This window comes from Bos indicus, chromosome 18 (assembly GCF_029378745.1).
Source record: "Bos indicus isolate NIAB-ARS_2022 breed Sahiwal x Tharparkar chromosome 18, NIAB-ARS_B.indTharparkar_mat_pri_1.0, whole genome shotgun sequence".
NCBI lineage: Eukaryota > Metazoa > Chordata > Mammalia > Artiodactyla > Bovidae > Bos > Bos indicus.
Genome location: NC_091777.1, coordinates 7287294 through 7294504, shown reverse-complemented (window position 1 = coordinate 7294504; position 7211 = coordinate 7287294). Strand labels below are relative to the sequence as shown.

The 7211-nt window shown below is 50.5% G+C and overlaps 1 long non-coding RNA gene across 1 annotated transcript in view; it reads left to right on the top strand.

The window, feature by feature from the left end:
• The first annotated feature begins 528 nt into the window (after positions 1–528).
• The window catches only part of LOC109572111 (uncharacterized), a 116495-nt gene continuing 109812 nt past the window's right edge, over positions 529–7211 (top strand). Inside the window, exons 1-3 of the long non-coding RNA XR_002182743.2 lie at positions 529–612; positions 1562–1640; positions 3620–3743. This is a non-coding gene — a long non-coding RNA (uncharacterized lncRNA). The remainder of the gene's footprint in view (positions 613–1561; positions 1641–3619; positions 3744–7211) is intronic.

Below are 7211 nucleotides of genomic sequence, written 5' to 3'. Positions count from 1 at the left end.
AAGCGCCCTTCCTTTGGGCACAGACCTTGCAGATCTGTTCAAACAACAACCACACTATTAAAAGCGATGCTATTGTAACTCAAGTTTGCCAAGGGCCGCTGGTGATGGGGACCCAGTGGGATTTGAAAGCCCGACCAACCGTTTCCAAGGTCCTTCGCTTTTTACCACGAATGAGGTTTTCTCCCTAGGGAGTGGGAAGGGATGACCTTCGAAAAGGCGTCGAGTTTGGGGTACTCAGGCAAGCGTCGACTAAAGGTGAAGACGAGTTGCAAGGGGAAAGGGGGAAGGGAGGGAGAGAAAGAAGGAAAAGTTCGCGCTGAAGTCTGAGGAACCCCTGGGTTTGTTTTTCTGCCTGGGACGGGGTTCTGTCTGCTCACCAGGTTCCTGGAGCGCGGCCCGCGGCTCCCATTGGTCGGCACGCGGCTGTTGCTACGCGGATGGACCAATGGTGCACGAGGCCCGTGCTGGCTCCGCCCTCCCCCGGGTTGGCTTTTTACCCCTCCGGCCTTTCCACCCCCACCCCGCCCCCCCCCCCCACAAGAGACGGGCCCGGCGCTGAGTTGGGGGGGAGCCCGGGTGGGGCTGCCGCCTCCTTGCACCGCGCCCCGGGAGGTTGGTTCACCTGTCCGACTCGTTCCTCTTCTCCGAGCTCCCTCGCCCTCCTGCCTTTGCACCGCCCGGGGCAACGGCGCGGGGTGCGCGGGCTGTTTTATTGCATTTATTTATTTATTTATCCCTCCCGGAGCCAGTGCGAGTTTTATGTTTTAATAACTTTATCAACTCGGCGAACTTGCGCGAGGGCACAGGCAGCTTCTCTTGCCCTCCCTCCTCCTCCCCTCCCCCCGCCCCCACCAATCTCTAACTGGCCTCTGGGTCCCTTCCAAAAGGTAAATGCCCCCCACCCCACCCCACCCCACCCCGAAGGTCCTCCCCACCCCAACCCGCACCCCATACAAACACTGGTTCAGGAGCACTTTGGCATTGCTGAACAGTTTCCTTGCCACAAAGCTGGTCCTCAGTTTAGAAATTTTTCAGGAGGGAAATTGCCTGGATAATAGGGAAAGAGAATTGAGGTGTAGACGGCACTGGGTACTTCGGATACTTCGGGTTAATAATAACATCAGTAGTAAAATAATAATAGCTGTCATTTGCCGTACTTAGACACTGTAGCAGACTCTGTGCTTTTGCTGCTAAGCAGTTGCCATGATTTAAAACTTGGTGTAGATGGGTAAACTGAGGCACTCAGCAGTGGAGCCCTTGGCTCCCAGCGGCCAGACAGAAGCAGGACTTGAAGCTCAGAGTGTCCATGGCTCCAGCTGTTGCACAGCCCTAAGCTAGCCCCTGATGTATAGGGGATCCTGGGTCCCCAGTCTAGGCATGCCCCACCCCTGCCAGGTAGAGCAAGCCTGTGAAGGCATTCCTCTGACACGTGACTGCGCTTGCATCAACCCACCTGCGTGCTGGGAGTCACTAGTTCCCAGGGTTAGGAAGAACCTTCCAGTTCAGCATAGGTAACAAAATGTGTTTGTCTTACCAAGTTTCCTTTCTCTTTGTTTTCAAGGGGCTTCCTTCCAGTTCTCCTTCTTACGGCTTCACCACTGGTGTGGTCAACACAGCAGGCAAAATTAACCCGACTAAAGGTGAGGACAGAGTGCAGAGAGGCCGTGTGCCTGGCCAAGGTCACGCAGTAACACCCTGGCAGACCCCTGGCTGGCGGGGAGACTTCCCCTCCTCTCCAGGCCCGCTCGCTAGGAGGTTCTCTACTGGACAAGGGCGCCATGGCGTATGAATTAGGAATTTAAAACAACAGCAAAACTTAAGGATTGAGAATGCAGGAGAAAAATGTTGGTGAGAAATGCACTCAGCCCTGTGTTTTTGTGTGTGTGCAAACTGCCTGGAAAGTGGGCCCTCAGCCGGGAGCAGGATTGACTGGTGGAGGAGTGTCTGCTGGCAAGGCTGATTTCTACCTGGCAGAAGACTGCCTACCACCCTAGCCCTTGTTCTGAGCCTGGCACCTCGGGGAAGCGTGTCTGTACTCAGTCTGCTGTTGCCTAAGAGGCTGAGCAGAAAGGCCCCAACTAGCCTTCCCTCTTCCCTTCGCCGGCCGTGCCCCCCTCTTCCCCTAACACAGCAGAAGCCAACAAGGGGTGTTTCTCTTCTGATGGCTTAAAGGAGGTGTGTTTGAACTTTACCCAGTGTTACCCAGCCCCCGAGAGCTGGTCCAGCACCACCCAGCCCCAGAGACTCCCTGGGTCCCAGAAAGATAGGACTGTCTCCTTCCTTAAATACCCCTGGCTTAAGAAGCCTCGCCAAAACCCTGCTCATAATCTTTCACCGTAAAGTTTATCTTCGAAAACTTTTCTGTAAAACCTATGGAAAAATAAAAATCAGGGTTGGGGCTGAGCAGATTGTTGTGTTTGTAGAGGCTGATTCGGCCCTGGTGGCCCACTGTAACTCTTTCCGCAGCCCAGGATTTGAGAGAATGTTTGCCGAGCGGCTTGCTTCCTTCTGGAATGCTAACCTGAATCCCTCCGGTTGCAACCTCTGCTTCCTCCCAAGCCTTGCAGGGCAGTGAGACACCGACCCACATGGTGCTATGTCTCGCCCGCTTTCAGTGCTCTTTGTAGCCAAGAGCCACGCGGATCTTTTCTCCTTCCACCAGCATTTCCTTAGAGGGTGCTCTGCCCCTGTGGTGGGCACTGGGGACTCCCACCCCCATGTTTGCAGTCAAGTGAGAAAAACAGTGTTACCCAAACCCCATCACAAACCCGAAGTTACACTGTTATCATGTTACAAGGGAGACATACATACATGACATGACCACAGAGTTGAAAAGAACTTAGTCATTTAGAGCAATCAAGGCAGCCTTCACAGAGGAGGTGATGTTTGAGCTGAGGTTTCATAGATGGACATAGCGTGGAGGCTAGGGTGAGGGTGGGTAGAAAGAAGAACCAGCACAGACACATGTCCTCTGTGGTGTCTGATATCCCTATATCATTTAGCAGGGCCTCTTACAGTCCAGTCCACTCTCCATGGGTGGGAAATTACTTTTTTATGAGACTCGTAAAAATAAGCTTCTCCCAGAATATGGGTCTTTCTCCTAAATCGAGAAATTGAGACTACACGCTGAGGCCTGGTCTTGCTAGGTGGGTGTACAGGTCACCAAAGTGATAAAATCAACATGTTGTTCACCGCTTCCCTAACCAGGAACCAGGAGGAGCACTGGAGTCCTACCAGTCTCTGCCTTGGCCCGGTGTAGTTAGTGTTATTAAGAAATATTAAAATTCCAGCGCCCCGGAACTGAAAGTACTCACCTTCAGATGCCTCCACGATTTATGAAATGCTGAGTGGGAACCTGGTGTTTCCTAAGTGTGACCCCCTGGGGACCCTTACAACCACACTAGGAGATCGAACTGTTCAACCTCTCTTTGCAGATGAGTTAAAAAAGGCCTAGAAAACCCTTGGGTCCTGACTCCCAGTGTGTGACATGGATGCAGAAGAGGAGAAAGTCCCCTTTGAGAACTCAGAGAGTGAGGGTTTTATGTCGTAGGCTTACAAAAGGTCAGATGTGGACAGCATTTGAGAGCAACTTTCTTTCTTCTTTTCAATTCTTATCCAGTGTTTGATCTACAGATAAGATACTCCTATGCATTTTGCAAGTTCAGTTTAGGATGACCTGCACTGATACCTGTTTTCACTAACTGGAAGAGATCTGAAGAGGACTTTTGCTCTTAGGAGGACAGGTAATTGCTTCTTCAATCTAGTGTTTCTACTTAAAAATGTTTTCGGAGGTATGCTCTACTTTCTGGGAGAAACCTGTGTAACACCACTGACATGTCCAGCCTGGACCTCAGTCTCTCCTCTAATAAGGGATTCACAGCCTTTTAGATAAAGCCAGGTTAACTTTGATTCAAAAAGTGCCTCTGCCTCAAGACCTCCGATTGGCCCAAGCAGAAAGGCTGACCTTCTTAGCAAAGATCCTCAGTGAAGGTTTGAACCGAGTTGGTGAGTAGAAAGAATCACGTGTACTACCAGCGCCTTACTTGGAGATGATAAAGGCAGAACCCAGAGTACCGTCATAGAGATCCTAATCTAAGTGTCTAAGAGCCTTGGAGGGGCTACATTCCCATCATTCTGTAAGACCTCTCTTACCTTCTAGGAATTGGAATTATGATGTTAAAGAATTGAGTCAATCATACTTCTTGGTGATCTCCCTGTGGGAACCCTTCTAGACCTAATAGCACGGAAGGAAGGCTCTGGGGTCACCTTTCCAGGCTCTGTGCCTGGGTTGGTGGTGCAAGGTCATGGAGCCAGCTTCCTTTGTTTGTTACCTCTCCAGTTGGGTGCTTCCCTGATGAATATGAAGTAGCTGGAGCTTCTCCTAAGCGTCAGTGACAGTGGCCTCCTCAAATAGAGCCTTTCTTAGTTCATCCATCCATCTTTCCATCCGTTCAGCAAACATTTGCTGAGCCCCTGCTGTGGGCTACACCGCAAGGAGGAAGTTAACGGTGCAGCCTGATGCCTGCTTTCAGGACGTGTACGGTCTAGTAGACAGAAGAAGACACTGTAAAGGACTGGGAGTGAAATGTCAGATTCCCAGGGTTATTATGCTGAAGATCCGATTTCCCTTCAAGAAATTCTCTCTGGCTCCTGCGAATGGAACAGCGGATGGAGGAGAGACATGGCTGCCCATCAGCTGCTACCTCCGCTGGCACTGAGTCGCCTTCTTTGTGAATTTCCTGCAAGCAGAGCGCTGCCCTGAAGCTCCTCTCTTGTTTCGCTCTTTCCTGGTGGCTGACCTGCCTTCAGTCCTCTAGAGTGGAAGCTCCATGAAGCAGGGAGCTTTCTCTAGTTTGCTCGCTGCTGAGACTCTGGCACCAACAGAATCCCTGGAACCATGAGACGCACCATCCTAGTTGTTGGGCCAGTGAGCGACTTTTGCCTGAAACCTGAGTGAGGCAGAATGCTAGAAGCACAGAGAGAGAGAGAGGCTCCTGTGGCTGTTTGTCGCTCAAAGAGGCTCCAGTCTGCTCCCCAGGAATCCTTTAAGGATTTGGTAAGAAGACTCTTCTTTGTTTGCATTATTTAATTACTGGTTAACAGTTAACATGGATTCCCCTGGTGGCTCAGATGGCAAAAAATCTGCCTACAGTGTGGGAGACCAGGGTTCAATCCCCTGGTCGGAAAGATCCCCTGGAGAAGGGAATGGCTACCCGCTCCAGTATTCTTGTCTGGGAAATCCCATGGACAGAGGAGTCTGGGGATCCACACATGAGTCAGACACGACTGAGCGACTAACACTTTTAACAGTTAAATCCAAGTTCAGAGATAAGTTCTTGAATTTGCCGCGCAAGAACTTTTATTTTTCCTTTACTCCCCTGCCTCTGTCTTCCCGGAAGTGGGTGCCTAGCCTGAAACCGTGTACTTGGTAATTGGTCGTGGAAAGCACATGGGAATAATCTCTCACCTTGATCAAGAAGGGGGGAATTGCAAAACTTGATCCCCAGGTGGCTTCATAGGAATAGAAAAAAAAAAAAAAAAAATGGAGATGCTGGCAGAGTCCAGTGCTTATAGTATTTTCCTTTTTTAAAACAATCATTATGTTTGTGCTAGCAGCATGCTTGGTAATCACTTCTGAGCATGACTCTCTACATCAGCATGGCATTCTATCCGTTTTGAGGAAGCAGTGAGGTCAAGAGTGGGTAAGGGCCTCCTTTTTGAAGCCCAGCTAGCTCAGACCCCGGCAAGGACCAACGTCCAGAGAGTCCCTGTTGCCCTTGGTAACATCTCCTCTGAAGACTGCAGTTCTGATGCAGTAAATTGCAAAGGGGAAGACCCGCACTCTGGAGGAGTTTGACCCACAAACAGAAAAGCAGCGTCTTCTTGTGCTGTCAGGGCTGGAGGGGAGGCTGAGCAGAGTCCCAGCGTCCGCCCCTTCCCTGCAGCACGGCACTGGCAATCAGGGACATCGTCGCTCAGCCCCACGTCTCAGACAAGGCGGGGCGAGGGGGCGTCACCGGAGGAGACGGAAGATGGATAGTCCTGGATGTTCCTCTGTCCTATTGACGCAGACACACGCGTCTCTCTGTCTCACTGCTGGCATCACCTTCAATTTGGCCAGATGGACATCATGGGGGAAATTTCGTCTGGACCAGGAATCTTAAAACATTAAGAAAAAGAGCTGGCTCTTGGGAGAAATGAGGATGGGGCCATTAGAAGTTGGGAGCTGGGGCCATTAGGAAGCAGCCAGGCTATGTTGATGCACAGGGGGATTTCTGCTCGATAATGGGAAATGTGAACACAGGTTAGTGCTGTGATTACAGCCTCCTGGAGGGGGGGCCCCAAGAGGCCCAGAATAGATTAAGACTCACTCAAGCAAAGGTTGGGGGAAGGGAGGAAAGTCACCTCTTCAGGTCCTGGCCCATGTGGTCAGAGGCATTCTCCTTCACCAAGCAGATGGCAAGGGTCCTTTCAGGGGCCACACCAGGGAGTGGCACATGCATATTGTCTCCTGAGACCTGGAAGGCCTGGACCCTCAAGGCGGGGTGGGTGGTAAATTAAGTGCATTCCCGAAACAGAACTCTTGAGAGAGTTTAGGAAAGCTTTGCTACACCCTGTTTCTGGGGGGCAGTTTGGCAACACCCATCAAGAATCTCAGAAAACAGACTCAAAAATACATAAATGTATTCTGGAAAAACACTCAGATATCACACTACGGCTTAGAGGTAAGAAAGACCGTCAGCATGTTATTTGTACTGGGAAGAACACGAAATCATCTAAATGACCAACAACGGAGGAAATAGCTAAGTCAATTATAGTGCCTTCCTCCAGTGGCACTCAGCAAACCTTTAACGGTGAAATCATGGTAATGACATGGGAGAATGACTGTGGCCTGTTAGGTTAAAAAAGTGCAGATTACACTAAGAAAGCAGGCAGAATGTCATCACAATTCAGTAGAGAAAAGAGGTCTGAAAGAAAATGGGCCAAACTGTCAGCAGTGGTTGTCTCTGTGTAGTAGGATTCTGGGTGGTGTTTTGTATTCTTTTCAGAGTGTTCAAAGTTTTCAAAAGTATCTATACGTCGTGTGTGCTACGTCACTCAGTCATGTCCAACTCTCTGCGACCCTATAAACTGTTGCCCGCCATGCTCCTCCATCCACGATTCTCCAGGCAAGGATACTGGAGTGGGTTACCATGCCCTCCTCACCTACA